This window comes from Dermacentor variabilis, chromosome 9 (genome assembly GCF_050947875.1).
Source record: "Dermacentor variabilis isolate Ectoservices chromosome 9, ASM5094787v1, whole genome shotgun sequence".
In the NCBI taxonomy this organism is placed as follows: domain Eukaryota; kingdom Metazoa; phylum Arthropoda; class Arachnida; order Ixodida; family Ixodidae; genus Dermacentor; species Dermacentor variabilis.
Window position 1 is genome coordinate 133,692,948 of NC_134576.1, and position 14,187 is coordinate 133,707,134.

The 14,187-nt window shown below is 42.1% G+C and overlaps 1 long non-coding RNA gene across 1 annotated transcript; it reads right to left on the minus strand.

The window, feature by feature from the left end:
* Positions 1 to 4,956: 4,956 nt before the first annotated feature.
* On the minus strand, positions 4,957 to 13,811 carry LOC142558199 (uncharacterized). The gene is made up of 3 exons (XR_012822977.1): positions 13,717 to 13,811; positions 11,441 to 11,504; positions 4,957 to 5,112 (listed from the first exon to the last, which is right to left on the minus strand). It is a non-coding gene; the product is annotated as an uncharacterized LOC142558199 (long non-coding RNA).
* Between the last annotated feature and the right edge of the window lie 376 nt (positions 13,812 to 14,187).

Here is a 14,187-nt window from a genome sequence, read left to right on the forward strand (position 1 = left end):
ATGAGTCGACTGGTAACAACAAAACAACTTGTTTATTCTAACATCGCAAAGAGTTGGCGGTCAGGTTGACCGAAGTAGAGAGACGGGAGTGCACGTTACTCAACAGAAGAAATCGGAGCCCTCCTTTGGCGTCCGGGGGCAGCTGCTTTTATACTCTCGCAGTTGAGGGCAAGAAGGAACCCCTCTATAGACGAGCACCTGACGGTGCCGCTCGGGCACAATCGGATAAAGTGGCGCAGCGTCGTGTCGGTGCCACTCGGACCCCCCTTGCTTCACAGTTGTTGGGAGCTCCTCTCCCCGGCTGCCGCGCTTCGACAAGCGTGGGCACAATGGGAAGAGAAGGAGGAGCAGCCGTCGTGTCGGCGCCGCTCGGACCCCCTTGCTTCACAGTTGTTGGGAGCTCCTCTCCCCGGCTGCCGCGCTTCGACAAGCGTGGGCACAATGGGAAGAGAAGGAGGAGCAGCCGTCGTGTCGGCGCCGCTCGGACCCCCTTGCTTCACAGTTGTTGGGAGCTCCTCTCCCCGGCTGCCGCGCTTCGACAAGCGTGGGCACCAATATGCACATACACTCACACACGCACATGAAGGCACGTGGCATCGGAACATGCCTGGACGCGCTTGGCAGGGAGGCGTAGCGGCGGCGCCGAACGGGCCAAAATGTCTGCCGCTTTGAACGAAGCCCTGGCGTCTGTTGTATCCTCGCCGGCTTTACCGCGCGTCGTAGGCGAAACGTAACAGCCATTTGATGCTCTCGCATCTAGAATGTACAGCACCTGAGCTAAACTGGGCGTGGCAAAGAATGTAGAGGCACTTTCGAGGACAATTCTCTCGCCTTGTATACGCGCCACAAAGCACGTACCCTCAATGATGCCGGCAGCAGAGTTAGCTAAGAATAATGCAAAGTGCCTATCAAGCTTTAAAACGTGCGCGCAAACTAACATGTACCAAAGCGTACCTATCCTCCCCCCTCCCCACGCTATACTTAATAAGTACCGAGGCAAGCTGTCCGATATCGAATTTGAAATGCACCTATTGGTAAACTATTGGTAAACTGAGCGTTCGCGTTACTACCAGATCCTTTAGCAGCGAGTGAGGCTCACCATTAAGCACCTTCACATAAACATTCGCTACTTTGCGTGTAGTTATGCAGGTTCGAAACGACAACGTACTTCTGTCGGCTCTTGCAAGTACGTTTTACCAATGTCATTTGATATTAACAATGTCATTAACAGTTAACGCTAAAGCATTCGCAATTTTATTTCGTGAGAAGAATCATGTCAACCATTTTAAAGCACCGTATTGTTAACATGTAATTACTGTAAAGTTGTTCAGTGTTCTGTAAAGTTCTCTTTGCAGAGGATAAGCAAGGATGAAAGCTTGTTTGTAGTTAAATTTCATGTTGAACAAATGGTTCCACTGTGGGCCACAGAGGTGAAAGTCATCACCTTTAACTCTACAGGCAGCCAGCTTTGGACCACAAATTCAATTCAAGCTCTTGAAATTTGTGCAATGTTTCCGTCCCTCAGTCAGTATTAAGCGTGAAACGATGCGGTCTGTAAAATATGATCTCTCTGAAATCGTTCTTCTGGGTCCCTGCAACAAACACCCGCTCTCTAAAATTGCTGAGCATGGAACAACGACAAAGTAACGTGCGTTACTTTTATAGCAAGCGGGTCGTTGCCTGGACTAGTGGTTCGGTGAGATGCGTGCAAATGTTTCCTCGCTGACTGCTGAACTGACCTAACTGCTGAACCACATGCGTGTAACTGAAATGGCGATGCTTGCGCAAGCACCCTTTGTTCTTTTGTTAAGCCACCTTCCTGCTTCGCCTTTATTCTGCGGCGTGTCCTCGCACGCATATCCGACAATCAGGTCTTGCTTTGACGTGTTCATTATTAATTCGATTATTTCCTGTCAGTGCAATAAAACCCTCCAGTTGTTAGTTCTTTGTTTCTTTTTCTTAACTCATTGTTTTCTTTGTTTTTTTCTTAACTCATTCTCACACCAGGTATGAATTCGATCATTTCCAGTCAATGCAATAAAACCCTCCAGTTCTTAGTTCTTTGTTTCTTTCTTAACTCATTGGTTTTTTTTTTTGTTTTTTTCTTAACTCATTCTCACACCAGGTATGGAGGACTGGCCCAAATTCGGTTGGATAAAGCTAATTAACTTAAAGATTACATTGTACTTGCAGATTTGCAAGGAAAGAAAAGATAAATTCAATGTAACAGATGCAAGAAAACCAATAACGCAGCTTGAATTGAAATGTACCTTGCAAAAATAAATAGATGAAGCGAAGCAGCTTTATGTGGGACATCGCTCGAAATCAATAAGAAAGGTCAGGACGGCGGCACAACCATATATGTGACTTCCCGGGACTCGAATTTTCAAATGAAAGGATAAAGACTTTCCAGATTTAGCAAATATTCCAGATTCTAGCAATATTACCATGAGGAGATTTATTTTTTCTTCCCAATGACTGAAAATTCGTGAGAAGGAAAGCAGAACACATGACAAAAATTTAAAGAAGGAATCCGCCAACATAGTTTGTTTAGGGATACTTCAAATCTCTGAGTACTGAAAAATTCGCTATTCGAGGGTTATAAGAGAATTCAATACCCAGGTGCTGTAGTCCGCGCATTGTAGTGTTTCATATCGCCGTTTTCGTTTTCGTCGATGTTTGCCTACAGAAATCATATTGAAGAAACTAGGCCAGGGTATCACCCTTGAGCTTATTTTCATGCACAATTTACTATTATTATTGATTAGTTGTCATTCTATAAAATTCGTTTTATTGGCTGCCTAATAGAACTCGATTTTCAGACTATCCTTGTGATTTGTTGCGCCATTTCACTTGAAAACAAGCAACCAGTCCTACGTAACCACAAATGAAGCGCTAGATTCCGCTCCGCGACCTTCTTCTAGTTCCTGTGCTTGGGTCCACGTCTTTGTCTGCGTCTGTAGGTGCATGCAGCTTGTGGTATCACCAAGTCTACAAGGGGAAGCTCAAAGCTGCAGGATGTTCCGGCGAAGAGAAGAATTAAGCGCAACCAGCAGGCATGACGAAACAGCTTGAGGGGCAGCAGGTATTTTATTGTGCGACGTCGTGACGTGATGGTGGCAGGTAACAGGGTTGACAGACTACGTGGGATAGTAAGCCAGAACTGGCGCAACAACGTCATCCCCTTCGGGAAAAGAATAGTCCTTTTTGTGTGTGTTAGTGTATTCGTTAATGCGTATGTGCTTCCTTCTTGTTTTTTACCTCACTCTCCCTTTTTCGTCCCTCGACATCTCATCTGGAGAAGCATGTCAAACAGGTCACTAGGCACATACTCCAGGTATTACAGACTTTCTCTCTCTATATTTATCTGGAGTTCTTTATTTTAATCCCTAATCCCCTGTCTCCTGTGCAGGATAGCGATCCGGACGTCCGTTGGGCTGCCACCCTCCTTTCCTTGCGTTCTCGCTCTCCCTATGCCAATTGCTACAATGAAAATGATATGACGCCCTTTGTAAGAACCTTTTTAAATGGGCTTTAGCAATGTTTCTCACAGTTACAGCATCAGGTGTTCAGAAACAGGTTGTGTAGCAACCGGCCTATCGCGTGCCGGTTTACTCACGCGCGAGTTATTCTGCACCACCGGCACCGCAAAGGAAATGAAAACTTTATTTTTTACTTCCCTTGGTCGATTGACACATTGTATGCATGCGCGTTCAATCACTTCACTGCGTGTCCCGTCATGGGCTCCGTGGCCAAGCTAGAAGAGCACAAAAATTTTCCGCTGGCTGTCGAGATCACCCTGCTTCTACTCTCCGTTGTACCTATGAAAGCCCCAGGAGTAAGGCTTTATGCCACTTCATTTTCATTGTGCCTCTCAAAACAGCAGCGTGTCCTCCGCAAAATGCCCGCCATTGGCGGAGCAGGGTGTGCCCAGAGACCTGCTGAATATCGCTACAGAATCTCTTCCCGAGATAAAATAGCAAGAGAATGAGCTGAGCGCCAGACGTAGGAATATCTGTATCCTGACTGCGTATGAATAGCGAAATTTTCGAATCAACTCAATTACAACTATACAAGAAGGATGACGTCCGACTGTCAATTGAAATGTAGAACATTTCATTTAGAAACGCAGCCAAATATAAAGTTACCATGAAGTTCTGTGAGTAAAAATCTTAAGGCGTTGATGCTTTTACACGGCTTACTCGCAGGTATATTTACACGATGCAATACCACTCGCAAGCGGACGTCCAGTCAACTGGGTAAGTTGTAAATGAGAAACAACTGCTTTAAGTTATCTAGTGCCCCACGACAATCACGTTAGTTAATGAGGTTCCCCAGACAGACGTCAACGGCACATCACCAGATGCGCGTAGAGGGTACAGTTCGTTCAGGGAAGGAGGCGTGATACTAAAGGAGCACACATTGTTTTAAAGGTTTCGAAACATGGTGCGAATGGACAAAGAATTGATTTGCCTGAATCGAGGGAACAAAATCAAATATAGACAGATTAAAAGGGAGCCATTTAAAATGAATCACCGAACATCGTTGAGCATAAGTTCGATGCCCTGTGCGTTCACCCAGAAACGGGTGCCTCTGCGCAGGAACCGCGTCTGATTGCAGCGGAATCATTCGGAACAGACCCCACTTCTGTCGTTCTCTCTCCTTCGAAACACCTATAATTTTTATGCTTTAAATATTCGAAAGAAAAAGAAATATTCGGCAATTAATAATTGCGATTTGTCGAATTTAATACGAATCAAATAGCGAGACTACTCGACTCGTGTTCGCAATTTCGAATGTTCACTCACGGCTATTTCACCCGCTCGAATAAGTGAAGTTTCGTCTCGGCGGTACAAGATTACGAACCGAGGGTTTTATGCGCATGAGCCTGACGCTCAACCTCTTGGCCTTGACTTAAGTCAGTAAGGGTTTCACCCTAGCTTTTTATGAAGACCGGTGTCAATTTTTATTCTCTCTTTATTTCCGCTGATGTGAACTTGATACCGGCGTACGTGGTTCCACACATTGGTACGAATATGTTCCATCAGCATTGCCGAGTTCTTCACAATTGCAGACACCGACGCAGGAACTGTTGTCGCCATTACTGCAAGACTAGAAAGGTGTAGGAAAATATATTAGTGCATACTGATGAAGTTATTCATAAGTAAGCTGGCACATCGTTTTTATAGCATCACTTCACAGTCACAAGTTTAATGAGTGAGTGAGTGAATAAACTTTTATTTGGTCCAGCACAGCGCGATAAAACGCGCACCCGGCTAATCCCACGACGGGACTGACAGATCTAATATAAGTTTCTGTTTGCGACTGTCATTTCAACGTGAGATTTTCAGCTACAGATGTCTTTGTCAGAACTTGAGTAACATTCTCCTTCTCAATACATGAGACATTCTCTTTAGTAGTGCATTCTCACTTACACAGTATAAATTTCGAATTTTTGGGCAAATTAACACAATCACTAGTTTCTCAATTTCTATATATATTATATTCATCATCTGTGGTCCTAAGCGCAAAATGAGTCGCTATGATTTCGAAGCTCCCACTGTTCATTTCTACGCTCATAAAGGTTGTTATAATTTGGCTGTACTTGTGAAATGCTTATTCCGCTTATTTTTCCGCTTTCTTTAAATGTGTCTTGCTTGTAATCGTTGACCTAATCATTCATATTGTTTTGGACAACCTGTAGGGCCTTAATATTTTGTACGTATTGGTCTCTCTAAACACAGATAAGTATGAACTGGTACACATTTCAAAGGTGGCAAACGCACGCTAATGTGACGGTGCTGTCAACACACTATATCCAAGACGCCAGCTCAGACTGTTCTGATTGCGCAATCAACCAGTTACATTTTTTTGTCGAATGGATTAGGCAAAGCTGCTTGTCCACCTGAGTAGCGGTTTATAAAGCTTAGTGCCCTAAGGAAAGTGTGCTTCGAACCGGTACGCTGCCTTCCCTCTTACCTCCTTGTCATGTACGGGGCATTTTTACGAAATTTAATTTTCACAATTGACAGGTAGGAATTTTGCAACATTACCAAGTAACACATACGGCAAAAATTCGGTTTAGCCGGAGCTTTCATTGGTTTTTACGAAGACCATGGTTCTTTTTTAGCGACATATTGCGAGTACAGAACGCATTATCAAGTTGGACGCATTTTCACCCTGGAGAAAATTCACCGACGATAACAATGCTCCCTGTCGCGAAATTTGAGCGCAGCTGTGTACGTGTTTTCATTTCTCGATATATTCACTGGCGTGGTCAATCTGTCTCCTGCGGCATGCGAAAAGTGTAGGAAGATGGAAAGAAAAATGTCGCCCAAAAGATTGATAAGAGGGACACGCAATATATGCAAGGGATAATTAAGCACTAACATTAAGCACAGAACCTATCCGCGTCGCTATATAAGACGAGGCGTGCAAACTTGCAACAATATAGGAGACGTCGAGCAACTTCCGTGGTCGTGCTCGAAAGAGACGCTTCTTTTCAGAATCTACAGAGGAAAAGCCACCCGCATGCTTCCCTCCAACACATTGTGTTTCCACACGAGGGCCCGATAATTAATACGCCAGAAAGCTGAACCTATTGTCGCATTTCAAAGAGACACTGGCTGACTGGACGTGTGGGGGCATGTATACCCGCGGGCATTGGAAGACATGTAGAAGAGCTGTATAAGACCGGTGACATTCTGGACCTGCAGAGTCTTCTGTCTTTTTCGGTTGTCGTCTTGTTTTACCACTTCACGCTATACGGTCTTGCAACGAAATCATAGAAATATCAAGTAACCCAACTTGCCTTCTTTCTTTATTGATTTTTGAGTGTAATATACTTGAATACCCGAGTTCTCTCTGCGTCACAACCACAGTTCGCAATGCAGAGCATTGTCAACGCCGTGTTTGCTTCATATTGCATTACCGCCGTTTACACGTTTGACTTTGGTTCACCCAAAAAGGCTCGCAAGTGGTAAATACATTATATGAAGTCGTTTCTTCAACCGTTCCTTCGTCTTCTTCAAATGAAGAAGTAGAAGCCCAACAACATTAATTATCCCGACAAGTAGTAAACGAGGCATATAGCACATTAATATATGAATAATATTAATCGTATGATATACCTTTATCATTTGCTTCACAAAAGTTTGGCAGCGTTCGTTAGTTTTGTACCTCCTGCATTTATTATACTTGATGAAAGGGCAAACTTCAGGGTGAAATTAGGTTGAACCAAATTTTCATCAAATATGTTCGGGGAGCAAAAATAAGGAATTATTTTAGAGTACACGAAAACAAAAGAATCTAATTATAAATGGTGTGCAGAACAACGAGGGCCCAGGCAAAAGAAATTGACAGTCAGTTAAATAGCCTTACGCCATTTGAATGCGAGAGCAATATGACTTCTCTAATAAATTGGTTACGTCCATGACATGTGACATCATACACTCTCTCACGTGTCCTTCACAACTCTGCCTTAATCCATCTTAATCCACCTTAATCTACCTTGTTCTAATTTCTACCAACCTTATCCACCCTAATCTACCTTGCTTTAATTTGTACCAACATTAATTCAAATTAATCCACTTCATTACACCTTAATCCACCTTGTTATAATTTGTACCAACACTAATCCACCTTAATCCACTTTAATACACCTTAGTCCACTATAATCCATGTTAATCCACTTTATTTACTTTACTTCCCCTTAATTCACTTTACACCTCCTAAAGTTACCTTATTCTAACCTTAATCAACGGTGCTTCACTCTAATTCACCTTATTTCACTTTTTAATTCACTTGAATTCCCATTAATTACCCATAATTTCTACTCAAAAACGTTCTCATGCAGTTTGTATTCTTTATTGCTGCAGACGTCTTACAAGACGCAGATGACGTCATTACGATGATGATTTTCGGTACCACCACTTGATCACGCCAGATTTTCTGCCTCATAGGGCATATAATGATTTCCCATTAATAATGGCAAGAACGCCTGCGTTCTTCTCTTTTGCGCATCCTTTAAAATGAATATGTTCCGACTTTCCCAAATTTGCAGTCATTTCACTGGAAATGTGTATTGTCGCCTGATCTAACATCTGGATCCTGCATCTCTATCTAGCATATCTGTTGCATTAATTAGCTTCTGGAGGGTGGGCAGTTAGCAAGAAGGAATTCCCAGTTTGATACCCTGTGTTATAAAAGATAATGGAGGAGGTAACAAGCTTGAGTAAGGTAAAAGGTGAAGGAAAATGGAGCTTTTGTCCAGCACTATCAAAGGTGAGTACCACAGAGGCACAGAGTCAAAAACATGCTAGCTGACATTCGCGCTTGCAGCCACTGTAGGTGTATCCCGTAAGTCTATCAAATGCAGTGACTGCTCCTGGGCCACGTAGACCCGTGACACAGGCACTCCGTTCACACTTCGTTCACACTCCTTACATACGCTGTGGACTCCCGGAAAACTACCTTGTAAATCAAAGGCGTTCATCTCGTTTATCAAATATCGTCTACTGGTGGAGGCTACTCAAAGCTAGAGGGGTAAAGTGATGTGAGGAGGAAACTAAATTGGGGGCACACTTGAGACAATGATCTTAATATACCGGTGGTTTTATTTTTAGACCATGCAGAATATTTCAATGTCGCCTATGCCAGACGGCGTAATTCTAGTCATTCAGCTCGATTACAAAAAGAGGCGGACATTACTTGCACGAGATAATGAAATGCATAATCGACTAATTATAGAAAAATCACTTATTGTCTTTTTACTTTTTCACAATGGCAAATATTGCAATTTACGAACTGTTAATTGTAGAATTGCACTTATAGTAATCTTTAAAGGAGGAAATAAAAATGAATTAAATATTTGCGGTCCAATATGCATACTACCTATATTTTCTAAAGTTGCCTAACACGTATTATATCAGAGTCTATATGCCTTTATTTCAAAAAAAAAAAACGATGTAGTTTGGGAAGAACAGTACGGATTCCAGTGTGGTAGATCGACGCAGACAGCACTACTGCCAATTAGGGATCGCATATTTAATAACATTGAAAAACAACTTTACACTGCGGATTTGATTACTGATTTCCGCAAAGCGTTTGATTCCCTCAAACATGATATTTTAATTAGGAAACTCAAAATGTATGGTATACGTGGAACTACGCTTGCTCTAATGAAAAGTGACCCTAGCAATAGAAGAAAGTACACAGATTCATGACATTAAATCTGACTTAGTATTATCAAGTATGCTTTACCGCAAGGGTCAGTCCTCGGCCCTTTACGCTTCATTCTAGACATAAACGACATAGTAAATATTCATTTCACTCCTCTCCTTGTCATGTATGCAAATAAAATGAATGCCTTTTTTTCTAGCGCAGCTTTACAAAAAATTGAGCAAGAATCAAACCGCTGGTTACGGGTACTACAGGCATGGCTTAAAGCCAATCAGTTAGAATTAAAAGTAAAGAAAACGAAATTTATGCTCTTCCGACTGAAAAATAGGCCAACAGGTTACAATGTTTCTTTGCAATTTAATAATGAATGCAACACACAAACGCACTCGCATTAATTTCTTGTGGTATGTTTAATATGAGTTGGTTTGATCATGTAGATAACGTTCCAGTTAAAATATGAAAGCCTATCGGCCTAATTCGGCGATATTCGGATATTCTTCTTCCGGGTAGGGTTAAAAGATAGCTATAGTTTTTCCCTTAGCCATTCCCAACTTATTCATTTCGTTTTGGTGTGGGGAACCTGTAACAAAACGGATGCCGACAAGCTGTTTTCCCCGCAAAACCTGCTCTAGGCGTTATTAGTTACACAACCCGAAACCACGTGTCACAACTTCGTTCGTGTAATGTGATGCCCTTTTCGGATTGCTACAGATATCAAATAGAAGCGCTAGTATTTCGGAAAATAAAACAAGATTCCGAACTGTTCACTCATACGTTCTTGAATACAAATATTTCACATAATCTACGTGTTGTAGAACTTGTCGGGCCGATACGTTGCGTCAACTATGGAATGCAGTCAATAAATAACCAGTGTATTACACTTTATAATAAACATCGCGAAATCACAAAATGTGCAAAATAAACCGGTAACATACTGCAATTTAGGAAGAAATTTGCCCAAGTGTTAAGAAATCAACAATCTGTATGTACATGGAACCAGAACTACAATGCGTTGTCTTATACCACGTGTATCAAATTAAGTACAAATCTGTATTTCCACATTTGTGAAAATTAAGGCCTAAGCCTTTAGTGGCTCATGAGTGCCCGGGCGCGGTCCGTGGTGGAAGCAGGAAAGCGGTGATCACAGGCGAGGAGAGCAAGGAGAGGAGGCGCCATGCCAGTAGCGCTGTGCGAGTAGCAGCGTGGGAGAGCGCGCACATCGGCGACAAACCTTTCAGCCATATGGCTGTGATTGCATCCCATGCTCGCGGCCACGGCGGCGGCCGTTCGCAGGACAGTTCAGACAACAGCAACAAAGACATTCTTATGCAGGCTTTCGCCTGTCGCACTTGAGCTAAGCTAAGTACCCATAGATTTTCGCGCCTCCGCGTACCTTCGAAAAACACGCATTCAACATTTGGAATCGACGAATTTTCGTTGTAGTTTGCTAATTGCTTGCTTTCATGTAAATGCGTCACGTGTTTGACACACATTGATGTACAACACATACATTGTGCGTGGCTTAAAAAAAACAATTTCTGAGCTTGAGTATTAATTTTGTTGGTTATGATGCACCCAATCTTCTCTGAACATAGTATATTGTTTGTATTGTGTTCTGCTTTGCTGTAACTGTCCGAAGTGCCCCACGAAGAGTAAGCCCAATCAGGAGACAGGTCGTCTCCTTTTGCCACACGTCGGAATAAAAAACAAAGTAAAAATAAAATGAAAAATGAGTTAACAACGCGTATGCACTTGGAACAAATTTTCAGATATCCCCAAAGTGCGCGATGAAATACATCGGCGTTCCAGTTACTTTTTGCTTCAATGCATAATACGGCGGTATGTTAGAAAAAAAGTAAGTGTAACAAATGGTTCCATTTATGCGCAAGTTTGACTGCGCAAATCTCAAAACCCGTGGCATCCTTATAAATTGTTTCTAATGGTATGCCTTGGAATCTCGCCAGCTACATTTCGTAAATTGCCATGTGTGCCGTAAACTAAAGAATTAATAATAATTAGTGAAATTGTGTTAATAACTCGATCACGCATGTTGATTTCTCGCGCGAGTAATATCCGCCACGGCGAGAAATCTAACTGAAGGACTACAATTGCGTTGTCTTTCTAATTCGGTGTCAACAACAACAAAAACAGAAAAGATATCTCAGTAGACAGCATATCTAGGGTGCCGCCGCCGATCGTACATATAAGATTCGGCAATGCCTTGAAGCTATATACTTCAATTACAAATTTGATGACTTACTTGTCCAACACTGCGACATGTTAAACCATTGCCATTCCGGGTGGACGTGCTTGAGGATATATTTCTGCAAGAAAGCAGGGCACATATTTATGGTCATCTTCAACCAACGCCATCAGCCTTGTTGTGCAGAGGTAAGCTGAATTAACGGAGTGATAGAAGAAAATGATTTAGTGAAGAAACGGGAATTACAGAAACTGAAACACAATCTTTCCAACTCCATAACTACACCAGGAGCAGATACCATGATTCTGTAAACTCTATCTCTTAGGTAGTCTGAAGTTGTCAAAAGTAACGAAATATATTACACCTTATGTAAGAACGTTGCATTGTTTAAGCGAGTTATTCACAAGTCACAAATATTAGTACGGTATTTCAAAGCAGTGCAAAACATAAAAATTGGCTGCATTATATGTAATAATAGGTGCGTTTTATAAAATGGTTAGGTCATTTTTATTGCTGTATTAGAGGAAAGTAAACTTTTTTTCCTAATTTTATTCCTTGCGAGTTCTTCCAAGAAATTAGCGTCCTAACGGAGGAAAAACAAGAGGTTAAATGCAAATATATAAAGATTAAGTGTCCAGTTGGCTACTCTGCACAGGGGGATGGGGTAACGGGCATACAAGATAATTAAACAAGAGAAGATTTAAAGAAAAGGAGCGCATCAATTCGCACATTCTATAGTTTTTTCAATGAGACCCGTTTCTTTTACATAGCACACTAGCGCTTCTAAAGCAGTTTGGGCCGACGTTGGCTGGGACCAGGGTCCAAGAATTCTGGATTCTGTAAGAGAACGGTTGTCAATCTTCTGGAGCGTTGTGCTGAGGACTTTTCTTTGTGCATTGAAACGACGACAATCACATAGAAGCTGTGCTATTGTCTCTTTGCACCTACGAGCTTCACGTTGTGGACTTGTGACCATTCCGATGAGGTAAGAGTACGCATTGGTAAAGGCCACTCCAAGCCACATACTACAAATGAGAGTTACCTCACGTCGTGGTAAGCCATGTGTAAGGCGGATCTTCAGATCAGGACACGGGAAACAAAGGCGCTGTTCTTTAGAGTCTGCCGAATTCCTCTGAGTCAACGTAAACTCGCGAGCAAGCCCACATAGCTTTCACGTCCTAAATGAATTAAAAATCTTGGAGGGCGCCAGAAGCTTCAACTTTAAGAGTGAAACGTGATAGTATTTAATGATCCCTGACTGATTCTAACGTATTCCGGCAACTGCAGTTTATGTAACGGTAACTTTTAACGGGAAACGCTGGCGGCGAACGATATGCATGAAGGCTAGCTTTCTGCTAGAAACGTGGCCTCTTACGTGGGCAGATCCCGGAGGTAGTGCCCAGCCACGCCAAGACAATTACAGCATTTTCAGGTTTCAGACATTCTTTCGCAATTTTAATATTTAAGTCTCAGAAGATTTAACATAAAAGGCACGCGCTGCCGATCTTTCCTTTTGTGACATTTGTTTGTGGGATGGCATTCTAAAAATTCCGAGGAATAACTTTATCAAGAACGTGATACAAGGTATGAACAACTTTAGTGATAGAGCGGTGTGCCAATATAACCGGTCTATACCGCATGTCATATATATAGCAAGGTTGGCATATACATATACCTAAATATATGGGGAAATTTTCGCTCATGTACAACTCCGTCGACGCCGACATATCTGCACCAAGACACTAGCACTTAAATTGTTTCAGTGGATATCAACAACATTATTTCCTAAGTTACTAACTAATTATGTAATAAAACGAAATACAAGAAAGAGTCTGACTTGCTCCAAGCCACGGCAAACAGCATTACCTTGGTTCTGCCCAGCTACGCGGCACTTGCACACTTTTTAATTTTTGGCACAAGTCACGTGGGAAATCCAGTATAAAACGGCGAATGAACTCGCTAATCGTGCCACGCTCCTGGACATTCTTCTTCTGCACAATGTAGTCCTTTTCACATGCCAGATGCGAAAGTTCTGTCACTCGTAGCGCAGTTCGGCATTATTGTAGATGCAGGTGAGGCTACGAGCAGAGCCCTTTGTGCTACGCTGTACGTAATTAGGCTGATGAAAATAATGATAAGCGAGACATTAAAAGAGGAGCATTAATGACCATAGGCTCGATATGGAAAAATAGGTAGTTTTAATTCTAAGGAATTGCCTAATGTGCGAAACGCCACGAGAAGAGAAGCATCCCCGCAAACACAGAAAAATGCGGGAAAATATAAATTATAATCCAAGCTAACTTAGCAAAGCAAGGAACGACAAGTGTACTTACGTGATCATGATCGTGATTGCGAACATTAAAACGAAAATGAAATTTACTGCGGACATCGTAACTCTAGATCCTGTAACTGTTACCTTGTGGAAACCACAAGCTTGCGGTAAAACTTCGATGCCTTTATACACTGATGATTATGTAAGTATTAGGCAACTACCCACGTACCTCTTTATATTTTTTTTAACAGTGGCGTGATTTTCCAAGAAGGAAAGAACAATTGTCTGCTAGCTTTTCTGGAAACTAAAATGTCCATCCGCAGAAAACAATAAAAAATGTGTTTTGCGCATATGACGTATTGTAGGTCCAGTGAAAATTTAGAAGCAGATTGTCGTGGAGCAAAAGAGTGCGAACAGTGACATCATAGTTTTCTAACGAATATGGTAATACACAGTAGCTGCATAAAATGCTCAACAATAGGAGTTATATATATGAGAGAGAATTAAGCACTAGAAAGCTGAACAAGTGAGT